The following is a 25,789-nucleotide window of genomic DNA, read 5'->3' as shown; positions in this document are numbered from 1 at the left end:
GCTGAGGGCAGAAGGATCACTTGAGCCCAGGACTTTGAGGCTGCAATGAGCTATGATTGTGCCGCCTTACTCCAGTCTGGGCAAGAGAGGTAGACACACACACAGACGTAGTCAGCTTTGCACATCTGAAGTCAGAAAAAACTTGCAATTCTGTACCTACAAGGGAAAATGAGTTTTAAAAAATCGTCATTGCTACGTATCATCCTATAAGGCATTATTTCCACACGCTTTGACATAAACTGATCATTAATGGTATTATCTTAGCTACATTCTCTTGTTTTTCTTTCTTCCTGCCTGTGGTTTGTGGGGGTTTTTTCTGCTTTTTTTAAATTTGGGGTCACAAATCTTATCCAGGCAGGAATCTGAGAATTGGTTGTACCAACCTGTCCTTTGCAAGATTAGTATCGTTAATAGGATCAAAAGTAGTACTTAAATTGCTAAAATGAAATGATCTAGGCTAAAAGAGAAAATGGTTATAGAGATATATTAAGGTTTCAACATGAGCTTAATTTTTTTCCCCACTTCAGGCAAAATTATGATTAGATTGCATCCTCAAAGAACACATTTTAACTATTGGAAAGGAAAGGAGTAGCTTGGTTCAGAAAAGTGTTCTGTTAAACAAAGGGATAGAGTGGGCATGTGTGGCAGGTAATCACGAGTTGATTCTATCCATAAAGGGAAGAGGGAATCAGCATCATTGAGCAGATCCTCCATGTTGCTAGCTACTAAGTCAAATGCTTTATTCCTACTGTAAGCAAAGATAGTGACTTGACCAAGGTCACTCATAGAGCTAGTAGGTAGTAGGGGGGATATGAATGTACGGTTGACCCCTGAACGATGCAGTGTCAGGGGTGCTGACCCCTTCAGTCAGAAATCTGCGTATAGGCCCAGCACCGTGGCTCATGCCTGTAATCCCAGCACTTTGGGAGGCTGAGGTGGGCGATCACCTGAGGTCAGGAAATCAAGATCAGCCTGGCCAACGTGATGAAACCCCATCTCTACTAAAAATACAAAAATTGGCAGGGCCCAGTGGCTCACGCCTGTAATTCCAGCACTTTGGGAGGCTGAGGCAGGTGGATCATGAGGTCAGGAATTGGAGACCAGCCTGGCCAATATGGTGAAACTCTGTCTTTACTAAAAATACAAAAATTAGCCAGGCATGGTGGCACGCACCTGTAGTCCCAGCTACTTGGGAGACTGAGACAGCAGAATTGCTTGAACCCAGGCGGTGGAGGTTGCAGTGAGCTGAGATCTCACCACCGCACTCCAGCCTCGGTGACAGAGTGAGAGTCAGTCTCAAAAACAAACAAAAACAAACAAACAAACAAACACTTGAACCCAGGCGGTAGAGATTGCAGTGAGCCGAGATCCTGCCACTGTACTCTGCACTCCAGTCTGGGCCACAGAGCGAGACTCCTTCTCAAAACAAACAAACAAAAAATTAGCCCGGCATGGTGGCAAGTACCTGCAGTCCCAGTTACTCAGGAGACTGAAGCAAGAGAACCGCTTGAGCCTGGGAGGCAAAGGTTGCAGTGAGCTGAGATCGCACCACTGCACCCACTGCACTCCTGCCTGGGCAACAGAGTGAGACTTTGTCTCAGAAAAGAAAAAAAAAAAGAATCCAATAAAAAATTTAGAAGAAAAAACAAGAAAAGAAATCTGACTATAACTTTTGGCTCCCCAAAAACTTAACCACTAATAGCCTGCTGTTGACTGGCAATAACATAAAGATTATACATCAGAGAGGACAATAACAAAGTTGATTAGCACATATTTTGTATGTATATTGTGTTCTTACAGTAAAGTAAGCTAGAGAAAAGAAAAATGTTAATAAGAAAATCAAGGAAGTTAAATTAGATTTACTATTCATTAAGTGGAAGTGGATCATCATAAAGGTCTTCATCCTCCTCATCTTTATGGTGAGTAGGCTGAGGAAGAGGAGAGGATGATCTTGCTGTCTCGGGGGGGCAGGGGCCGAGGCAGAAGAAAATCTACATAGAAGTGGACCCATGCAGTTCAAACCCATGTTGTTCAAGGGTCAAGTGTATTGCTGTAAAACCTGTGTAACTCTGGGTCTTTAAACAGCTGCCACTCCCTCTCCCACATTCCTCAAACCCAAAATAATTAGGCCCAGCCTTATCTAATTGGAGCCCAAGGTTTGAAACTTTCCTCCTCCTTCTGTCCCTACGCAACTTCCCAACTTATCCCCGTCTCCCCAACTCCCGATTGGCCTCTTGTCCCATCTCTTACACATGACTCTGGTCATCACTCTTGGACCTGAAGCTTGATACTGCTTCTCTGCCCTGACCTTGGTCCATCTGCCCCTTAGATCACATTTGCTTTGTAGCCTCAGTGAAGACCCAGTTTCCTGGAGTTTCCCTTCACAATGGCCCAGCTGAGTCTTCCCAACCTAGTCTAGTGAAAGACTCAGACTTGCTGGGGGCCCAGGAGGCCAAAAGAGAAGGGTTATCCCATATTGAGAGTCTGGCAGAGCCCTCCATAAGATCCCTTCATGAGGACTTCCTGCAACATCCTGCTTCCTTTATGGAAATGACCACCACCTCTTCCCCATTACTACTCCATGGGAAAAAAAAAAAAAAAAAAACATGGTCACTGCATTCTATGTAAGGGGTGGGATCTGTCATTATTAAACTGCCAACTTCTAGTTCATATCCCAGGATTTGTCATGGAGTAAGATTGATGTCAGGTGCACAGTTCCAAGAATGACTCTCAAGAGCTACTCAAGCTACTAAAGAGTGGCCCAGACCACTGAGGGTCATGACAAAGCATAGGATCTTGGCTGGCTGAATCTCTGGGCCAGCACAACCACCCCACACTGTACATCTACTCGGAGGAGCCAAAATAGGTACACAGGAGGAATGGCCTCGCATACCACCCATGCCAGATCGTGGTCCACTGAGAACAGTATTGATATCAGAGTATTTCTGGGAACCAGTGTCCCATCCAGGCAACTCCCAGGACTCTATCCATCCGCGCCGCATCACCCTCCTCTAGTGCCAGCTTACGTCTGCATTTACCCTTTGGTGAGAAATTAGATATAATCGCATAAGACTTCATTTTCATGCTAAAGATATTTAGTTTGAGGGAACTAGTCGGCTATATGATGGTACACTAGAGGCGAGCCACTAAAAACGATCACTGTTCAGTTAGATGTGGAAAAAACAAATATTTAAGAGTGGGTCAATTATTAAACATTTAAGGGATCAGATTGGTTTGCAGGTGTCTAAGTTCCACTTCACTTTAGAGAACTGATGGAAATTAGAGACAACACATTACTAGTGTGGTGATGCAGTAGCTCCAATAATTTTCTGGTTCTTCATCTGAATGTATTTACATGTTTTAAGTTAAAATGCGTTGTTAACATGTGTGGCATGTTTTCCAACTCCCATTTTTTTTGATGGCATGGATAAGAAGACTTAGTCTCCAAGTACTAAATGAAGAACAGATATCTCTCTGAGTCCATTTTGAAAGTAATGCTTAAATGTGTCTGGTCTCGGCCAGGTGTAGTGGCTCATACCTGTAATCCCAGCACTTTGGGAGGCCGAGGTGGGCAGATCACGAGATCAGGAGATCGAGACCATCCTGGCTAACATGGTGAAACCATGTCTCTACGAAAAATACAAAAAATTAGCCAGGCGTGGTGGTGGGCGCCTGTAGTCCTACCTACTCGGGAGGCTGAGGCAGGAGAATGGCGCGAACCCAGGAGGCGGAGCTTGCAGTGAGCTGAGATCGCACTACAGCACTCCAGCCTGGGCGACAGAGCGATACTCCATCTCAAGAAAAGAAAGAAAAAATGTGTCTGGTCTCTGGGACATAACATCTATCTTTGTTAAACTCTGACTTTTTATTGACCTGATTTTCATTTAGGTTCAATCTAAGCTTTCCAAATCAAGCAGAGACCTAATTTTCTTAAGCTTCCCTGGAACACAGTGTAGGTTCCCGACTTTTAGATTGAACCCTAAGAGACAAATTCTCAGCGATGGGATGTTCTCCAAAATCTTATATAAGAGTCCACTTAAAGCAACTGTCAGGCAAGACAGTATGTAAGACTTCCCTGTATTCCACCCACATGCCACCACTGTGAGCAATATAAATATAACCTCATACCTGCTTCCTCTCCAGGCCAATCCCTGGAGATGTGAGAAACCATGGTTAGCATGCTCAAAGATCAGGAGCAGCAGAAGAAGGCAAGACGCTAGAGAAGACACCTGCCAGCTGTCAACATCTTTCTCCCTCAGTAGGCTGCTGGTCTACTAGAGGCCTGTGCTGAAGAAGTCTTGACTTTAAATCACTTTTGGAGTTTTGGTTCTCACATGGGAATGAGCATTTTGGATAGTGAATTGAGCCTGTGTTTTGACTTAATGTAATTATAAGACTTTTTATTACTAAAGAACATATTTTTTAAAAGGTCATGGAACCAAGCCGCGCGTGATAGCACATGCCTATAGTTCCAGCTACTTGGGAGGCTGAGGCAGGAGGATCACCTGAGCCCAGGAGTTTGAGGCTGCAGTGAGCCATGATCATGCCACTGCACTCCAGCCTGGTGACAGAGTAAGACCCTGTTTCAAAAAGAAAAAAAAAGTCATGGGACCAGCATTTGCTCCAGGGACGAATAAAAAACAAGCCCACGAAGCAAATTTAATGACCTATTGGGCAATAAAGGAATATCACTTCATGATCTCATCCATGAGTCACTGTTATTCATTGTGTAATAGTCACACATCAGTGCTATGGTAGAATCTCAAAATCTCCCATATTTTTGGTATTTGAACAGTACCCAACATTTCCAGCTTGAATGTGGACTTTTCCCCCCCAGTCTATATATTCTATGAGTCATTTCAGTGGGGATTTTAGGAGAGAACCTAAATTCCCCTTCTTGCCAGAGGATCACCCACCCCCAGTCAGCCCAAGCGTGACCTTTACAGTTAGAAAGTGCTATGCACAGCTGCAGCTTTGGATCTTAAAGACTTCCTGAGTTGTCTTCAAACATTTTTTGAAATTCCTTTAGAAGAGTAACACTAGCTGCATTGACAGATATATTCCTGCTTCTCCACGGTTTACATTCTCATCACAGTCTCGTGCAGAGGTTCCTTGGCTTCCACTTCATGGCTTCATCCTCCTCTAGGTCCTTGGCTTCCTCTCCATCCAGTTGGCAGAAGGCAAAAAGTGAGAAAGGTTGTTGTGGAGTGGAAACATCATATATCCCCTCTGGATTATCTGGAGCTCAGCTACGTGGCCACATTCTGGCCTTACCTCTGTGACCAAGAAGAAGAGGAAATGGATTTGGTGACTATTTGACAAGTCTTTGTCACAAAAAGTTTATTAAGGTTTCTGTAACTGGTAATTAGTAAATGTTAAGATATCAATTAATATCCACAGACTATCAAGAAATGTTATGCCACAATTCTAGTCACTTTCTAAAGAATTTAGACATGCAAGAAATGCATGCTTTAGCTGAATGCCTAGTGACCAGCTGTTAGGATCAATATCTGATCAAATGCAAATATTACCATCAGAGAATGAACTTCTGAAATTCAAGAATGAATCTGAAGTTTTATTCAAAATAAATTATTAAAACATTTAATAGTAGTTTAAAATTAATTAATTTTAAATACCTGACATAATTTCTCAGCATGTCAGCTGCTAGATTACTGCAGAGGTCATTGCAGAACTATTACATTAAGTATAAGTGTTGTATGTATTATTGCAAGGGCACAATCCCATAATATTTATAGTGATTGTGAAAATTTTATTTTTTCTATTTTTATTATTATTTTTTAATTTTTTTTTTTTTGAGACGGAGTCTCGCTCTGTCGCCCAGGCTGGAGTGCAGTGGCTGGATCTCAGCTCACTGCAAGCTCCGCCTCCCTGGTTCACGCCATTCTCCTGCCTCAGCCTCCCAAGTGGCTGGGATTACAGGTGCCTGCCACCTCGCCCGGCTAGTTTTTTTGTATTTTTTAGTAGAGACGGGGTTTCACCGTGTTCGCCAGGATGGTCTCGATCTCCTGACCTCGTGATCCGCCCGTCTCAGGCTCCCAAAGTGCTGGGATTACAGGCTTGAGCCACCGCGCCCGGCCTTTTTCTATTTTTAAAAAATTAACCATTATACAATCATGGCTGAAAGTTAATTTTAATAATTAGGTTTTATGTACAAAGATAATTATTAAGAACTTTTTAAAAACCCAAATAGGGCCAGGCGTGGTGGCTCATGGCTGTGATCCTAGCACTTTGGAAGGCTAAGGCGGGTGGATCACTTGAGGTATGGAATTCAAGACCAGCCTAGCCAACATGGTGAAACCCCATCTCTATTAAAAATACAAAAAAATGTCTGGGTGTGGTGGCTCATGCTTGTAATCCTAGCAATGTGGGAGGCTGAGGCGGGCGGATCACCTGAGGTCGGGAGTTCGAGACCAGCCTGACCAACATGGTGAAACTCCATCTCTACTAAAAATATAAAAATTAGCCGGGCATGGTGGCAGGCACCTGTAACCCCAGCTACTCGGGAGGCTGAGGCAGGAGAATTGCTTGAATCCGGGAGGTGGAGGTTGCGGTGAGCCAAGATTGTACCACTGCACTCCAGCCTGGGCAACAAGAGTTACATTCCATCTCAAAAAAAAAATACAAAAAATACAAAACAATTAGCCAGGAGTGGTGGTGCACGCCTGTAGTCCCAGCTACTCGGGAGGCTGAGGCAGGAGAATTGCTTGAGGCTGGGAGGCAGAGGTTGCAGTGAGCCAAGATCACACTACTGCACTCCAGACTGAGCAACAGAACAAGACTTGGTCTCAAAAAAAAAAAAAAAAAAAAAACCTAAATAGGCTGGGCATGATGGCTCATGCCTGTATTTCAAGTGCTTTTGGTGGCTGAGGTGGGAGGACCGCCTGAGGCCAGGAGTTCAAAACTAGCCTGGGCAACATAGCAAGACTCCATTTCTACAAGAAATAAAAATTAGTCAGACATGGTGGTACTCTCCTGTATTCCTAGCTACTCGGGAGGCTGGGATGGAAGGATCCCTTCAGCCAGGAGTTAGAGGCTGCAGTAAGCTATGATCATTCCACTGCCCTCCAGCCTGGGTGATGGAGTGAGACTCTGCTCTCTTTAAAAAATAAAATAAAAAAGCTAAGTGCAGTGGAAAGTTAATAAAGGCCATTAAAACAGTACGTTATTAGCCAGATAACTTTAGAAAGACCATTATGTCCTTTTGAATCAACAAATGTGTATACGAAGATAAATGATATTAATCAGAATGAGATGTATTTAGCTCATTTAAAGTTATTGCATAATATATACACATTTATATTTTAACTGACAGAATTTCACTGAATACGGAACTTAAGAATATTTTCACCCTATACTATATCTATTGACTATCTAGACATTGATAATAATACAAATGGCATGGCATGTTCATATGACTGATGATGTTAGCCTGGTTGAATATGATGGTAACCTATGCTGTTACATAATCGCTCATCTAGCACAAGGTCAGGGACAGCCCAAATGACATTAAAATTATCACTTGACTCCAGCTTTCCAAAAGTCAAGGCTGAAGTTACATAGATTTTAGAAAACTACCTAGGTCAAAGCTATGCCATGGTTTATCCTTAAAACACTGATGAAATATATATTATCTTTTCTGTGCTTTCTAGTAAGATTCCTGTATAGAGTAGGCATACCTATCTGCTGACATTTATCCTGTGTATCTTGCTCACTCCCTAATTTCAGTGTTTGAGGCCCCCGAACATGCCCTGGCCCTTGACAATCCCTTCTTTAGGGGCCAGATTCGTGTCTGTGTTCAGGCTTTCACTTGCAGTCCTAGATGGAATATAACCAGCTGGTGCACCACACAGTTCCACCTCCTGCACTCTCTCACTGCTGAGCCCTGCTCGGAGAATGGAACTCTGGAAACATTTGTTTGCCCGAAACATGCCTAAGTTTTCCCTGCCTTCTGGCCATAGCCTTAGACAGCCCAGTTTTCCTTATTAAGGAAGCCTCTGGGGCCCTGATCATCTCCACAGCAGCTCCTTTTAGCTGCCTCTTACCCAAATCTGCCCTCATTACCATGTGCTCATTCCTCTGTCAGGGGCAGTGGCACTACTCAAACTTACTGGATCATTTGGCTAATGAAGTATTTTTTTTTTTCTCTCACTTTTTCCTAGAGAATAAGAACAAAAATTTCCTTGCCCTGTATCTAAGGTTTTCTACTGAGAGGGAGACTTGTTATTCAGTTCAAAGGTTTATGGGCATAAAATAAGGATGTCCCAAATAAGGTACCTTACTTTTATCATATCAGTCTGATGAGCTTACACATATTTTAGATTACATTCTCTGAAGTTAAGTTGTGCCTTTATGCTGCTAAGCATTTGTAGTGGCTAACAACTGTAATCCCTGTGCTGTGGGAGGCTGAGGCGGGAGGATCCCTTGAAGCCAGGAGTTCAATACCAGCCTGGGCAGCAAAGCAAGACCCTGTCTGTATAAACAATTTTTTTTATTTTTTTTGAGACTGAGTCTTATTCTTGTCACCCAGGCTGGAGTGCAGTGGTGCAATCTCGGTTCACTGCAACCTCTGCCTCCTGGGTTCAAGCGATTCTTGTGCCTCAGCCTCCCAAGGAGCTGGGACTACAGGTGTGCACCACCACAGCTGGCTAATTTCTGTGTTTTAAGTAGATGGGGTTTCACCATGTTGGCCAGGCTGGTCTCAACCTCCCAACCTCAGATGATCTGCCTACCTCCTCAGCCTCCCAAAGTGCTGGGATTACAAGTGTGAGCCACCCCGCCACACCTATAAAAAAAAAAAAAACAAAAAAAACCCATATTTTATTGTTTATAATTTTTTTTTTTTTTTTTTTTAAATCAGCCAGTAGCAATACAGGGAGACCCCATCCCTCCAAAAAAGAAAATAGCCAGGTCTCGTGGTGTGCGCCTGTAGTCCCAGTTACTGAGGTTGAGGTGGGAGGATCACTTGAGCTGAAGAGATAGAGGCTGCAGTGTGTTGTGATGGTATCACTGCACTCCAGCCTGGGCAACAGAGCGAGATCCTATCTCAAAAAAAAAAAAATTCCAGGTGTTGTGGTATTTGCCTATAGTCCCAGCTACTCAGGAAGCTAAGGTAGGATTGCTTAAGCCCTGGGGTTCAAGGCTGCAGTGAGCTCTGATTGCACCACTGTACTCCAGTCTGGCGAACAGTGAGACCTCATCTTTGAAAAAAAGGGCTTCTGGCTGGGCGTAGTGGCTCACACCTGTAATCCCAGCACTTTGGGAGGCCGAGGCGGGTGGATCACCTGAGGTTGTGAGTTCAGGACCAGCCTGACCAACATGGAGAAACCCTGTCTCTACAAAAAATACAAAATAGCCAGGCGTGGTGGTGCATGCCTGTAATCCCAGCTACTTGGGAGGCTGAGGCAGAAGAATAGCTTGAACCTGGGAGGTGGAGGTTACAGTGGGCCGAGATTGCACCACTGCACTCCAGCCTGGACAACAAGAGCAAAGGGCTTCTGTTTTTGTATGTACATATGGAAATTCTGTTGTGTGTGTTTCAAGGAGTGGACTTGAAAGCAGCTTACTTCATGAAAGTTGAGGCTTTACCTTTTTTTTTCTAAAAAGGAAGATTTAACAAGTTTCACTTAGTACATTACTTCTAAATGGAAATCACAAGGAAAGATTTAAACGAAAGCCTCAGAATTCCATAAAAATGACATGAAAAACTCCTAACGTATTAGTATTACACCTTAAAATTGTCCCATATCTTAAAAAAAAAAGTAAAAGTATACACTCAAGTGTACACTCACATGCCTTAGAGGATATTAAACCAAAAAGCTAAAATTAACAAACATGCCGAATGTTTTCATTTTGAATCGTATACACAGCCCCTATATTTGAGTTTTACAGAAAAGCATGTTTCTCAACGTGTCTCCAAAATTTTCAATTGTGGTATACGAGCAACATTTAATATAAGTGAAACTGCATCAACCTAAATATGCCTACTGCTTAGGTACACTCCTACAACATAACTAACTTGAGGAAAGCTGAAAATTGTTTCAATAGTTATGGTCAATACTGAACTTATTGTTATGTCATAGATGAATGTTTCAGTGTTCAGTGTTCAAAACTACTGAGCTCAAAGTTTTAAAATAATCTTCCACTTTTACAGTAAGCATGTAGTGTCACAAGCCTGTAATGCAAAACCGGTAAACTTTTGCTTGTTTTCTTTAAAAGGAGAGGCCGGGGGCAGTGGCTCACGCCTGTAATCCCACCACTTTGGGAGGCCGAGGCGGGCGGATCACAAGGTCAAGAGATAGAGATCATCCTGGCCAACATGGTGAAACCCCATCTCTACTAAAAATACAAAAATTGGCTGGGTGTGGTGGCGTGTGCCTGTATTCCCAGCTACTCGGGAAGCTGAGGCAGGAGAATCGCTTGAACCTGGGAGGCAGAGGCTGCAGTGAGCCAAGACCGTGCCACTGCATTCCAGCCTGGCCACACAGAGAGGCTCCATCTCAAAAAAAAAAAAAAAGAGAGAAAGAAAGAAGACAAAGAAAGAGAAGCTAAGAGTGATCAGAATAAATGATATTTCCCATTTATCCATCATACTGGATATACTAGATATCCCTCCCATTCTATTCAACTCCCATAAATGCACATCTTTTATATCTGGAGTAGCTCTTTAGTGCTCCTTCTCTATCTGAGCAAGGTTTGACTGACAGTCACTGGGGTTTTCCTCCAGAACGTGCTCATATCCACTCATATTGCTCTTACCACCATAACCAACACTCACACTGCTCTGACCACCATAACCGCCTCTATAACCACCACTTACATTGCTCTGATCACCATAACCACTTCCATCACCTCAGCTGCTCTGACCACCATGACTACCTCCATCACCATGAATCGCACTGCTCTGACCACAATAACCACCACTCATACTGCTCTGACCACCATAACCACCTGCATAACCACCACTTAGCTGTATAACTAGACTGGTTGGATAAGCCCTTCCCTCCCATCATTTGGCTACAATAAGCACCACCACTTGCCCCCGCTGTAGAATTCAAAAAAAGTTCTACAGGCTGGGTGGGGTGGCTCACACCTGTAATCCCAGCACTTTGGGAGGCTGAGGCGGGCGGATCACAAGGTCAGGAGATCAAGACCATCCTGGCTAACACGGTGAAACTCTGTCTCTACTAAAAATACAAAAAAGTAGCCAGGCGTGGTGGCAGGCACCTGTAGTCCCAGCTACTCGGGAGGCTGAGGCAGGAGAATGGCGTGAATCTGGGAGGCAGAGCTTGCAGTGAGCCAAGATGGCGCCACTGCACTCCAGCCTGGATGACAGAGCAAGACTCCATCTCAAAAAAAAAAAAAAAAAGTTCTACATAGCTGTGATCATAAACCCCCCTACTTGTTCCTGCAGCATTTAAAAAGATCTCCACATATCTGTGCTGCCTATTAGCTTTGTCTTTTGCCATAGCTGCGACAGCATTTTCGTGAGCAGCAAACTCAACATCTGCACTACCAATAAACTCTGTCATTGAGTCCAATTTCAATATGTACTCTCATGGGGTTAAGAGGTGAACAGAAATTATATCATTCTCAGTGGCTCTGTAAGGTAACCCCCTAGTGTGTACACAGTGCCCTGTGGTGCTCTGGAAACTGGACCCCCCATCTCCATATCTACGATCAGACATTCCTGAAAAACAGTAAATGCAGTCTTTTCCAAATCTATCAGACCTACAGCCACATCCATCATTACAGCCACGATAGTCGTCATAGCCTCTATACCCTCCACCATAGGGACCCTGCCTCATCCTTTCAAACCCAGCTCCTCTGCCAATGCTATTATATCCTTGGCCAGCCCCTGGCCTATCATTGGGACCTGGCCACTGCACAGCCATGAGCTTGTGAGGGGGATCATAGTAGGTTTGAACTTCTTGGCTATTCTAGAAGATTTCAATGTACCTGTGCCCTGTTCTTTGCCTGTGTTTCTTCAAGGCCTTCTCAGCTATCTCCTGCGAAGCAAACTGCAAAAAGGCTTCCCCTGAAAGTCCACTCGCAGTGTTAATCCATTTGGCACAATTTCCAACCCTGAAAAGAAATGAACAATCTCTTCCTTGCTACAGCCAAACGGAAGTCCCCTAAGCCAGACGAAGCCATGACTGGCAGTATCAGGGCTATTCAGACCTGTGTGCTTCAATACCCAATCCATTTCAACACTGTTAGACTTGAATACTTCAGCGTATCTGTGTCCCATAGTTTCTCTGTCTTCAAAGCCAATTTTGCTTCATCTGCAGATTCAAGTTCAACAAATGCCTCACCACTTTGTCTGCCTTCTCTGATGTAGATGAAACAAATATTGATGTGCCATTTTGTATTTTGCAATCAGGGAAGTGCATCACTTCATCGGCTGAGCAGGACCAAGGTAGGCCCCTGACCTTCACCACGAACCCCTCCCTGCCTTCCGTGCTCAGCATCGTGGTGACTGTTCACCTCTTGGTGGCAAGTCTGGCTGAATGCAATTTGGTGTAGTGGGCAATTTTCCTCCTTCTGCCTTCAAATGGGCTATAGTGAGATGACAAACAGAACTACTTATGCTCACATAAGCAAGTGATCACATGAGCACACCAGCTTTACCTCTTATCTGTGCTGCCATCTAACTTCTCTGTGCCTCTGCTGTCCCATCTGTCACACGAGACTAATGCAGGCCCTCACTTCCCTAGATGCTGGGTTGTGAGGACCAAAGAAACATCATTCCCCATCTCTTTCTCTGCCTATACCTTTTCCTCTATTCTTTTTCCCCTCCAGAAACCCAATGACCTTGGACTTCCCTGAGTCCCGCACTGGTTGACACATTACATACTGATTCTTCCCTCTTAGGGAAAATGAGCCTAGCTTCCATCGGGAACAGACCAGCACATTCCATCAGTCCCTTCTCCTGATTGTACATTCCCTACTTCACTCCCAGGCTCAGCAGCACAGCCTCTAGATGTTTTGCTCTTGTGTCATCGCCAGGCGGTGCTCTTTCCCACAGTACTATAAAGCAATTCCTGTTTTTCACTTTGCTGAAAAGGTGTGCCAAATGACTGCAATTCTGTGTGCCCAGATTATGATAAGCCTACCCTGGTGTCCTGCCTAATTAATCACATCACAGCCCACTGGCATTTTCATCAGGAGCCTTTGCTTGAGTGGATGAGAGTAGGCTACAGATTCTTCTCTGTTGTCTGGCTGGAGTAGAGCAGTAACTGTCTAAAGGTTTTCTGTCTTGGTAGACTGCCTCCTTTCCTGGACCTTTAGTTATACAGAAGAGGCTTTTGCTGGGGGCTGTTTTTGGTCTGTGCTTGTTGACGTTTACAGATTGCTGGCTTCTGGGATACATGAAGCAAAAACAAAACACAGGGAGTCACTCCTGTGTCAGTCCTTGGATCCTGAAGTCCACAGCCAGTTTGCCTTTTAGTCTTCTTCTGCTTGTTTTACATATAATACTCAGGATTTTTAGCCGTACTTGGTGAGAGGAACATGGTAAAGTGTGTCTACTCCATTTTCCCAGGAGTGGAAATCTCCCAGAATTGTGCTTAGAAAAGGCTTGTTGTGTCGGAGACAGTTTTGATGGGAAGCAAAGATGGGTGGCAGAGGACCAACTAGGGGGCCACTGTTGGTCGACAAGAAAAGCTGAAGACCTGGATTGTCAGTAGCACTGGGAGAAAACTAGAGGTTAACAAAGACAGGGAAGAGCAACAAAAACAAGTCTAACAGGCAGTCAATATGGTCCACAGTAGAACCATTGCTTAAGGCAGAATTCCTCTGGCAGAAGTACGGATTTGCAGTTTGTCAACAGGCACGTAGTTTTTGAATGGACTGTCTCCTGTTCTAGTGGGTCTTTAATTTGTGGGGAACAAAAAACTGTCCTTTTAAAAACTGAAGAGATTTGACTGAGTGTTCGACCAAACAGGATCTTACTGTTGCATCCATAAGGTTAAACATAATTAGCTAGCATCAGAGGCAAACAGAATAGCATTTTGAAAAGTTCTGAAAATAGGCCAGACATGGTGGCTCACGCCTGTAATCTTAACACTTTGGGAGGTAAGCCCAGGAGTTTGAGACCAGCCTGGGCAACATAGTGAGACTCCTGTCTCCACAAAAAATGCAAAAATGAGCTGGGTGTGGTAGTTCCACCTGTAGTCCCAGCTACTTGGGGGGCTGAGGTGGGAGTGTCGCTTAAGCCCAGAAGGTGAAGGCTGCAGTGAACCGAGATCACACGACCGGACTCCAGTCTGGGTAACAGAGTTAGACCCTATCTCAAGGAAAAAAAAAAAAAGTTCTGAAAATAAAATGCTTCAAGACCCTTATATTTTTATTGTAGCTAGCTTTTTGTCTTATAAAAGTTCGGTTTTCTGGAAATGAATAATGACTTCTAAATTTTTGCTTTATTAAATTATAAAACAAGGGCTATGTATATCATAATGTAAAAACAACAATAAAGCAAAGTGTCACAGAAAAACCTAGTTTTGCTGGCACCTCTCCATTTTATTTCACTTGTTTATCCTATAAATGCCCTTCCTCTCTAACTAAGTTAGAATGTGTTTGGCTATGGGTAACAGGAATCCTGATGAACAGGGTTTTAAATATAAGGACATTCTGTTTTACCTAACAAAAAGCCCAAGAACTGGCAGTCCCTTGGTGAGTTTGGAAGATTAACAGGGTCATCCAGGATCTAGGGACTTTCCATTCTTGACTCTGAATTCCCAGCAGCCTGCTTTCATTTTCCAACTTGTTGCCTCATCGTCATAAGATAGTTTCTATAGGTGCAAGCATCACAGCCTCTCACAGCCTAGTAAGAGACAAGGAAGGGAGGGAGGGGGAAAACATTTCACCTCGTGTGCCTCTCTCTTCTCAGGAAGGAAAATTTTTCTCAGAAACCCCGAGAGATTTCCTCTGATCCCAGTCAGAACTGCTCAACTGGCCAACTCTGCCTGCAAGAAGACCTAGCACCATCACTATTTGGTAAAGACCATGATAGCCATGCTTACCTTAGACTAGGGGTTCTCATCAAGGGTATGACGGGAGGGGGCAGTATTGAAAATACAGAAAGGGACACTTTCAGTTGTCACATAAACAGAGAGGTGCTATTGCTATCTAGTGGGTTGGTCTAGGGATGCTATGTCCACAAAATACTTTTCACACACACACAAATTGTCTTGTCCAAAAACAACAGCACACTTGTTGAGAAACACTGGCTTACAACAGCCGTAATTCATCTCCTGGCCTGAAGACACTATGACTCAAACACAATTTAGAAGTTCCTAGATTGTGCAAGAGGAGGAACATGGCTCCCAGTAGTGTGTACTGGGATGTTGGAAGGAGTACAGCAATGCCTAGTCATTCTGGCATGCTAAATCCTTTTTAGAAAGCTGCTGTTATTTGTACCGAATGGGCAACCAGGAAAGAATTACAGGGATCAGGACAGGGAAATTACATGCAAAGTGTGCCTTTATTTTTCCTAATGAAGGGATTTTTTTTCCAGTAGCTGGACAAGCCTGTTTCCAAGAATAATTGACTCTGAGTTACCCATACCTCTGTTACCTCTGTTGACTAACGGATGCTCCTCATTCCCACCAAGGAGTTCAGAATGTTTAAAGCCTAATTCTATATTTATTTTTTTACTATTATTATTTTAGAATTAGAGACAGAGTATAAAATTATTTATAAAATAATTTATAGTCATAATGTTATTTTTAATGGACACATAAAAACTGTACATATTCTGGAGTATACTGTGATGTTTCCATACATGTATACAATGTGTAGTGATCAAAGGGTAATTGGCACATCTCTCACTTCAAATACCTATTATTTCGTTGTTTGAAAATATTCAAAATCTGCTCTTCTTTGAAAATATACAATAAATTGCTGGTTATTATAGTTACCCTATAGTGTTATAGAACACTAGCACTTATTCCTCCCATCTAGCTGTACTCTTGTATCTGTTAATAACCTCTGGCTGTCCCCTCCCTACCCCTACCCTTTCCAGCCTCTAGTAACCACTATTCTACTCTCTACTTCTATGAGATCAACTTTTTTAGCTTTCATGTATCCGTGAGAACATGCAGTATTTCTCTTTCTGTATTTGGCTTATTTCACTTAATATAATGTCTTCCTGTGGCTAAATAGTATTCTTACATATATACGTGGATATGTACGTGTATATATACACACACATTTTCTTTTTCTTTTTCTCTCCTTTTCTCTTTCTTTCTGGGATAGGGTCTCTCCCCTCTGTCACCCAGGCTGGAATGCAGAGGTGCATTCATAGCTCACTACAGCCTTGAACTCCTGGGCTCATGAAATCTCACCTCAGCGTCCCAAGTAGCCTGGGACTATAGGCAAACACCACCATGCCCGGCTAATTTTTTTTTTTTTGTAGAGATGGGGTCTTACTTTGTTGCCCAGGCTGGTCTCAAACCCTCCTTGAGCAATTCTCCCACTTCAGCCTCCTAAAGTGCTGGGATTACAGAAATGAGCCACCATGCCTGGCCATATATACCACATTTTTCTTATCCATTCATCTGTTGATGGACACTTAGGCTGAGTCTTTATCTTGACTACTGTGAATGGTGCTGCAACATACACGAGAACGCAGATATCTCATCAACATATGAATTTCTGAAATAATATTTTAATAATAGCCTAGTAAAAATTATAACAATCTACTTAATTTTTTTAAAAAAAACTTTGAATATCAGAAGTCTTTGTCATCTGCAGAGAAAATGAAGACTAAACATTATTAGCTTTAATTATAATTTAAAAAATCTAAATGTTCACTAAATCTGAAAGATACATTGGGTTGATATGCTGCATTGCTGCTCACAGTAAAATCTTGTAAGTCAGTGTAAAATCTGCTAGACTAGAAAAAGAAGACTAGGAAGTTTGGTTTGCCTTCCCTATCTGTAAAACCACAAATCTCTATGCTTGACACAAACTAAGGTAAATAAATAATGTTTCTTAGGCTAATTGCTTAATGGTGAATAGGAGATAACCTGGCATAGAAGAGTAGAAAGAGCATTCCAGACAGAAAGAATGGACCCAGCAGAGGTACTAACTAGTGAAACAGCATGATATGGTCATAGTCACACCAGATGTGAGCTCTTGAGAGCACTGTGGATTAACATTAATGTTTTTAACCAACAACTCTGATCTCTCCAGGATCCCTGGATTTCTGGATGCCAATACCAAAAGCTAGACTTACTGCAAAAATTTTTTTTCCTCTGTACTTCTACAATAGATGGAATGTTTGCATCCACCCAAAATTCATGTTGAAATCTTAATCCCTAACGTGGAGGTAGGTGGTGAGGCCCTTGGAAGGTGATTATGTCATGAAGGTAGGGCCTTCAGGAATGAGATCAGTGCCTTTATAAAAGGGATCTCATAGAGCTCTCTTTTCCTGTTTTCACCACATAAGAGATAAGGGAAGTAAGCTGGCGCGGTGACCCATGCCTGCAATCCCAGCACTTTGGGAGGCCGAGGCGGGTGGATCACGAGGTCAGGAGCTCAAGACCGGCCTGGCCAACATGGTGAAACTCTGTCTCTACTATGTCTCTACCCATGTCTCTAGCCGAGCATGGTAGCACGTGCCTGTAATCCCAGCTACTCAGGAGGCTGAGGTGGGAAAATCGTTTGAACCAAGGAGGCAGAGGTTGAAGTGAGCCCAGATAGGGAGAGGTGGCTTGCGCCTGTGGTCCAAGCTACCGGAGAGGCTGAGACAGGAGGATCACCTGAGCAAAGGAGGCGGAGTCTGCAGTGAGCCAAGATCGTGCTACCTCACTTCGGCCTGGGCAACAGAGCAAGACCCTTTCTCAAAAAAAAAAAAACAGTTATAGGCTAAGTATTAGGCTTATGGCAAAGAAGTGGCCAATTCACTTAATCTCAATCTAACTCAGTATTAAGTTTTGTTTTGTTTTTTGAGACAGAGTCTTATTCTGTCCCCCAGGTTGGAGTGCAGTCACGCGATCTCAGCTCACTGAAACCTCCGTTTCCTGGGTTCTAGAGATTCTCCTGCCTCGGCCTCCCGAGTAGTTGGGATTACAGGCGTGCACCACCACACCCGGCTAATTTTTGTATTTTTTAGTAGAGACAGGGTTTCACCATGTTGGCCAGGCTGGTCTCGAACTCCTGACCTCAAGTGATCCACCCACCTTGGCCTCCCAAAGTGCTGGGATTACAGGTGTGAGACATGATGCCCAGCCTTGTTGTTGTTGTTGTTTTGGGGCGGATGGGGAGGGGATGCTCTGTCTCCCAGGCTGGAGTGCAGTGGCACAATCTCGGCTCATTGCAACCTCTGCCTCCTGGGTTCAAGCAAATCTCCTGTCTCAGTCTCCTGAGTAGCTGGGATTACAGGCGCCCGTCACCATGTCTGGCTAATTTTGTGTGTGTGTGTGTGTGTGTGTGTGTGTGTATACATATATATGTAGCCTGTAGAATGATACTTTGATGGCATTTCCCAGCAATCTTTCATCTAAAGGTTTTAAAGTCCATTGACAGTCCTTGTCTGAGTCAATTGGTTTGCATCATGGTTATTTTCTAATTCTATATTTTATTCTATACTTATTAGCTGGCATCCTATACTAGAGATTTTCCTCATCAACTGGGGATAAACCACATTTTTTATTTAAAAAAATGTAAATATATGTGTATATATATTTAGTAGAGACCCAGTTTCACCATGTTGGCCAGGCTGGTCACGAACTCTGGACCTCAAATGATCCGCCTACCTCAGCCTCCTAGTGTTGGGATTACAGGCGTGAGCCACCGTGCCCAGCCTGTATGTACTTTTTAATACAGTAATATGTAAATAACTTTGTGTGTGTATGGGAAACTGGTTTCTCATTTTCCCAAAAATTGCACCAAGGTAAAGCAAAGCTCTAGTTGATTTCAGTGTTGTGCAGGAGTTAGTGGTACTGCCCTCACTAGGCACTCATTGAACAGTAGCACAAACCCAAGAAATGGATGTTTGTAAGTAACTTTCATCACGTACTGACATTTCATTTGAAATGGTCACTTGAAGCTGGTTAGACATTGAAACTGAGACTATAGTATGCCTAACTCAGCTGCTCAATATTTATTGCTTATAGTCTTATGACTCTTTTTTAGAATAATTATCTTTGCTAGTACTATTAGGTTTGCAGGACAACCCTTTCTCTTGTATTTTCTGTAAACTGGAGGTTGTCCCACTATTACTGATACTAAATTTGATGGGTTGCTTCAAATGGTGACCACCAGATGGCTCCACTATACAGGTGTATTTTAACCTTTTTTTTTTTTTTTTTTTTTTTTGAGAGTCTTGCTGGGTCACCCAGGCTGTACTGCAACCTCCGCTCCTGGGTTCAAGTGATTCTCCTGCCTCAGCCTCCCGAGGAGCTGGAACTACAGGCGCATGCCACTGCACCCAACTAATTTTTTTTTGTATTTTTATTTAAACTTACTTTTTATTTATTTATTTTTATTTTTTTTTTGAGATGGAGTCTCCCTCTGTCACCTAGGCTGGAGTGCAGTGTCACAATCTTGGCTCGCTGCAAGCTCTGCTTCCCGGGTTCACGCCATTCTCCTGCCTCAGCCTTCCGAGTAGCTGGGGCCACAGGTACCAGCCATCACGCCTAGCTAATTTTTTGTACTTTTAGTAGAGACAGGGTTTCACCGTGTTAGCCAGGATGGTCTCAACCTCCTGACCTCGTGATCTGCCCACCTCGGCCTCCCAAAGTGCTGGGACTACAGGCAGCCACTGCGCCCAGCCTATTTATTTATTTATTTATTTATTTTTGAGGTGGAGTTTTGCTCTCTCGTTGTCCAGGCTGGAGTGCAATGGTGCGATCTCAGCTCACCACAACCTCTGCCTCCCGAGTTCAAGCGATTCTCCTGCCTCAGCCTCCTGAGTAGTAGCTGGGAGTATAGGCATGCGCCACCACGCCCGGCTAATTTTGTATTTTTAGTAGAGATGGGGCTTCTCCATGTTGGTCAGGCTGGTCTCAAACTTCCAACATCAGGTGATCTGCCTGCCTTGGCCTCCCAAAGTGCTGGGATTACAGGCGTGAGCCACTGCGGCTTTTTTTTTTTTTTTTGTATTTTTAGTAGAGATGGGGGGTTTCACTACGTTGGCCAGGTTGGTCTTGAACTCCTGACCTCGTGATCTGCCTGCCTCGGCCTCCCAAAGTGCTGGGATTACAGGCATCACCCAGCCTGTAATTTCTTTTACAATTAGGTAAGTAGCCTGTAGAATGATACTTTGATGGCATTTCCCAGCAGTCTTTCATCTAAAGGTTTTAAAGTCCATTGATAGTCCTTGTCTGAGTCAATTATTTCATTAAGGTTTGCATCATATTCTATACTTATTAGCTGGCATCCTATAGTAGAGTTTTTCCTCATCAACTGGGGATAAACCACATTCTTTATTTAAAAAAACAAAAAACAACAAAAAAAACAGGGTAGGTTGGGAGCGGTGGCTCATGCCTGTACTCCCAACGCTTTGGGAGGTTGAGGTGGGAGCAACACTTGAGCCCAGGAATTCAATACCAGCCTGGGCAACATAGCAAGACCCCATCTGTAAAAAAACAAAAAAAAAGCAAAAACACTTAGCCAGGTATGGTGGTGAGCACCTGTAGTCCCAGCTTCTGAGGAGGAAGGAGGATCATTTGAGCCCAGGAGGTCAAGGCTACAGTGAGCCATGTTCGTGCCACTGCACTCCAGTCTGGATGACAGAGCAAGACTCTGTCTTAAAAACAAAAACAAATGAAACAAAAAACAAACAGGGTAAATGCTATCTCCCTTTAATAACTAATTTTCAGAGTATCGAATTGATGTAATAGATACTACTAATGAGGGAAACTATTTTTCCCTCTTCTTATTCTCTTTTCTCTGTACTAGAGAGCAGATTTTTATTTATTTAGTATTTGCAATCAATTGTATTCATTTTCTTTTTGACTGCTAAAACTGCCCTAAATTTGGCCTGTGGGAGATCCTTCAAGCTGGCTCCCATGTCTCTAAAATTTATTTTTGAAAGACTGAAAATACAAATGGAAAATGGCCAGAATATACATAAAAGCAGAATTCTGACCCATTACCTGCAACAACTAGCCCAGTAAACCAACCACTTATCTACCATAAGTGCTGTCCTCCCAGCCTGAAAGCCAAACCTGCTATCAACCAGACTTGTAGGAAATCAGACTCTATCTCTGGTATCTCTGGATTGCTATCTCTGGTAGCAATCCAGGAAGCTAAATAATAACTTCTATGACAATCAGCTCAAAATGGCCAGGACTTGATTAAAAATTGACAGCTTCCCTAATTTTTGTCCCCATTTCTAGCTTATGACCATCCACAGAAAACCAAATATCCTCCTTTAACCAAGCCCATAGGATGCCAACTTGAAGTTAGCTTCCAGCTTCCCCATGCCACCAGCTTCCAATCAGGCATACCTGTGAAACCTTTCCTTTTGTCCACTGTAAAGCTTTCCCACTCCTCTGCATGCCTTTGAACCTCCGCCAAAACATAAGGCATGGTGGCTGACTCCCTTGCTACAGCAAGTTGTCAACAGACTTTGTTTTCTCATTTGGTTTGCAATAAAATGTATCCTTTATAGTGACACGATTTGATGAATTTTGACAGATGTATACATCCCCGTTAACCATGACACAGAACATTTCCATCACCCCCGAAAGTTCTCCCATTTTCCTTTCCAGTCAATTCCTTCTCTCTTCCCCTCCTAATCAACCACTGATCTGCTGTCTTTCACTATAGATTAGTTTTGTTTGTTCTTCTAAATACAGCTGGCATAGCCTCATTGGTCTAAGCACTTCCTTTGTATTCAGGCGCAATGAAATACCTGGCTCATCTTGTACTTTTCCCATCCCAGAGCTGGAATCAGCCAATTCTCCAAAGGAGCTCTGGATCTTTTTAGTGGGAAATGGAATTTAGAAACCAAGATCTGGGTGTTAGATGTGCTCACTGTTACTGTAGGGTGACCATGCCCATACATCCTGGTTCACCTGGGACTCTTCCAGTTTTAACCTGAAAGTCCAGCATCCAGAGAATACCCCTCTGTCTGTGGCAAACTGGAATAACTGGTCACCCTAGTGCTTGTAGGCCCTTTCAGTCCACAGAACTAGGACATTACTTTTTTTTTTGCAGTTTAACTTTTTTTTCCTTTTTTTTTTTTTCTTTTTGATAGGGTCTATTGCCCAAGCTGGAGTGCAATGGTGATATCACAGCTCACTGTAACTTTAAACTCCTGGGCTCAATTGGGCCCCTCGCCTTAGCCTCCCAAGTAGCTAGGCCTATAGGCACAGGCTACCACCCCTGGCTATTTTATTATTTTGTATTTTGTAGAGACAAGATCTCACTGTGTTGCCCAGGCTGGTCTTGAACTCCTAGGCCACTTTGGCTTCCCAAAGCACTGGGATTACAGGTGTGTGCCACTGCACCCAGCCCTCCAGTTTAAACTCAATATTACAGACTTTTCTTTTCTGAACTTCTTAAAATTCTTTATATTAGTTTTTTTTCCCCCGAGGATCAATGAACTTCTTAATAATTGTTTTAAATTTTTTAAAAAATGGAGACGGGTCTCGCTATGTTGCCCAGGCTGGTCTCAAACTCCTGGACTCTTACGATCTTCCCACCTTGGCCTACCAAAGTACTGGGATTACAGGCATCAGACACCTGGCCCTTTTCTGAACTTCTTTGATCTTGCATTTGTATCTCATTTTCTCATACACTGCAAGTCTTTGTACACAGTAACATTAAAATACTTATGTTATCCTACCATATGCAGTACATAGTTTCAAAACCACAGTAGCAATGTTACCATTAATCATAAATCAGTGAAGCTGAAAGCTCCTTTGCACTTTTTTCATCCTTAGGATACACAGTTGACCCTTGAACAACATTGGTTTGAACTGCCAGGGTCCACTTATATATGGATTTTTTTTTTACCCAAACACAGTGGGGCCAGGGACGGTGACTCACACCTATAATCCTGGCATTTTGGGAGGCTAGGTGGGAGGATCACTTGAGCCCAGGAGTTCAGGACCAGCCTAGGCAACATAGCGCTCTACAAAAAAACAGGAAAAAATTAGCTAGATGTGGTGGCACATGCCTGTGGTCCCAGCTACTCAGGAGGCTGAGATGGGAGGACTGCTGGAGCCCAGGAAGTCACAGCTGTAGGGAGCCCTGATCATACCACGGCACTCCAGCCTGGACGACAGTCAGACCCCATTCTCAAAAAAGAAAAAAAAAGAAAAGCAAGGGAAGGAAAGGAAGAAAGGGAAGGATGGAGAGAGGGAGGGAGGGAGGGAAGGCGGGAAGAAGAGAGGGAGAGAAAGAAAAAAAGAAAAGAAAAAGAAATGAAAGACAAGGAAGGAAGAAAACAAAGCAGAAGTACAGTGGGATGCAAAACACACCTATACAAAGAACCTACTTTCCCTATGCTCAGGTCTGGGACTTTAGTATGCAGATTTCTGTATATGCTCCCAAAAGGTCCTAGATCCAATCTCCTGCACATAAGGAAAGACTACACTATCTCAACACAGATACACTACTAGAGTACTGTGTTCAAAAGCTCCGAGGGGCCAGCGGTGGTGGCTCACGTCTGTAATCCCAGCACTTTGGGAGACCAAGGCAGGCAGATCACCTGAGGTCAGGAGTTTGAGACCAGCGTAGCCAATATGGTGAAACCCCATCTCTACTAAAAATACAAAAATCAGCAGGGGATGGTGGGGCATGCCTATAATCCCAGCTACTCAGGAGGCTGAGGTGGGAGAATCGCTCAAACCCAGGAGGCAGAGGTTGCAGTGAGCTGAGATTGCACCACTGCACTCCAGCCTGGGCAACACAGTGAGACTGCCTCAAAAAAAAAAAAAAAAAGCCCCAAAGAATAATTATTTTTTCTGTGTATCTCTAGTTGTATTAGTTAAGTTCATTTGTTTCTATTTGCTTTCAACCTTAGGATTTACTTTGTTTTCTTTTTTAATTTACTTTTTGGCTATGTAAAACTAAAAGTTCAAAGACAGAGAAGTCTTGCCTCCCTCCACTCTTTCCCACCACTCTTCATAGGTAACTACTTTAAGTTTCAAGGATATCCTTCCAATTCCTCCCCCAAAATAAGCATATATATATAAATATTCATATTAAATATATTTTTTATATATTTAAGTAAACATATAAAAGCATATATGCTTATTTTTGCTTTTGAATAAAGTGAATACTTAATATACTTAAGTATTTAAGTGAATACTTGATACAACCTGAGACTCATTCCAAAGCAACACACGATTATTTTATGAATCTTTTCAATGGCTGCACTGTATGGATGCACCATTCCCAATCAGTTCTCTATTAATGGATATTTGGGTTATTCCTAACTTTCGCTATGACAGCACTGCAATAACCTTGTGTACCTATTGTTTCCATGTGTGGAGCTGTACCTTCAGAATAAGGTTAGGGTTAGAAGTATAACTAACGTCAAGGTGTAAGAACAAACACATGTAATTTTGTACTCCACAGAACTTGAACCATTTTTCCACTCCCACCAGAAAAGGCAATTTCAATGTGCATTTCCATTGTAAGTGAGGTGGAGCGACTTTCTATGTTCAAGAGGAACACAGAATTACATGGAACATAAAAAATTCCTGGTTTTTTTTCTGAGAATCATGCGTTCATGTCCTTCCCCATTTTCTCCTTTGGCTTTTGGACTTTTTGTTTTCAATTTTTGAGAGCTCTTATGATACAAGTTGCAAAGCTTTTCTCCAGACTGATCTGATTCACCGGGAACATACTATGACCATCTGGAGTGTACTTGAATCTTACCCTAATAGATCACCTTACTACAAGACACTCCTTCGGGGATGAACAGGTTTGAGAAAGCCGGCTAAGGACAGACCACTCAAAAGAATTACGTGCTCCTCTAGTAAGTGTTTAGAGACTGCTTCACGTTCTCCAGGTAACACCGCTCTTACTCGGCGGTCCAGATGGCAGTCTTGCTTCAGGGAGTCTACTCCACCTGCAGGACCTCTTTGATTGGGTTCACTAAACCTCACAGGGCCGCCTTCCCCTCGTTCGAGTTAGCAAGGGGCCCTCAGCGCTGCGGACACAGCGCAACCTCCGACGCCAGAGAACAATAGCTCCTCGATGCGTCTCCAGAGATGTCAAGGAGGAACGAACCCAGCGGCCAGGAGGCTGCGCCTCACGACTGAAGAGAGGGGGGATATCGGATTCTAAGTTCTCAAAACTTACAGGTGAGCTTCTGCTAAGAGTAAAGGCCCGCGGCTCGCCGCCCACCGCTTCTCTCCTGGGGTGCCACCTGGTTCTCCGACACGCGGAAGCATCACGGATGAGCGTCGCGAACACAAAGCGGCCAATCACGCGCCGCCTTCACCCAGATCCCTCCGCACGAGGCCGCCCCGCAGCCGCAGGTGGCCCCGGCGAGTACGTCCACCTTCTCTTCCCGTGATGCCCCGGGGCTGACCTACGACCTCGCTGGCCCGCCCCTCCCTTCGGCCGCTTCCCTTACCGCGCTAGCTGAGCTCCGGCGCCCGCGGAGCTCGCGCCAGGCTCCTGGGAAAGGACGGGGCGTGTTACCGGGGAGCAGCTGCTCCATTGCGCCTCGAGGCCCCGATCGGGCTAGGCTGGCGGCCTCCCTCCCTTCACCTTTCCTCTCCTAGCAGGGCCCGGCGGAGGGCGAGTGACTGCGGCCACGCCTGAAAGGCGACTCTTCTGTGAGTGGGCCAGAACGCGA

The 25,789-nt window shown here is 43.7% G+C and overlaps 1 protein-coding gene, 1 long non-coding RNA gene, 1 other non-coding gene and 1 pseudogene across 5 annotated transcripts in view; 1 reads left to right on the top strand and 3 right to left on the bottom strand.

Moving 5' to 3' along the window:
* On the bottom strand, positions 1-25,468 carry LOC115896870. Its single transcript, XR_004056778.1, has 3 exons — positions 25,288-25,468; positions 4,129-5,276; positions 1-156 (listed from the first exon to the last, which is right to left on the bottom strand). It is a non-coding gene; the product is annotated as an uncharacterized LOC115896870 (long non-coding RNA).
* Positions 10,609-12,581, bottom strand: LOC104666429 (annotated as a pseudogene).
* LOC115897192 lies at positions 18,896-19,019 on the bottom strand. The gene has a single exon (XR_004057121.1). It is a non-coding gene; the product is annotated as a U4atac minor spliceosomal RNA (small nuclear RNA).
* Positions 25,434-25,789, top strand: part of WTAP (WT1 associated protein) — a 30,603-nt gene continuing 30,247 nt past the window's right edge. For 2 of the 3 annotated variants that reach the window (XM_010368500.2, XM_030928508.1), the window contains exon 1: positions 25,434-25,769. The gene's annotated coding sequence lies outside the window, so the exon portion shown is untranslated. The remainder of the gene's footprint in view (positions 25,770-25,789) is intronic. The other variant, XM_010368498.2, reaches the window with a different exon arrangement.

The sequence above is a fragment of the Rhinopithecus roxellana genome, chromosome 4, assembly GCF_007565055.1.
Source record: "Rhinopithecus roxellana isolate Shanxi Qingling chromosome 4, ASM756505v1, whole genome shotgun sequence".
NCBI lineage: Eukaryota > Metazoa > Chordata > Mammalia > Primates > Cercopithecidae > Rhinopithecus > Rhinopithecus roxellana.
Note: the sequence above shows the minus strand (reverse complement) of the source record. Positions and strands in the feature narration are given on the sequence as shown.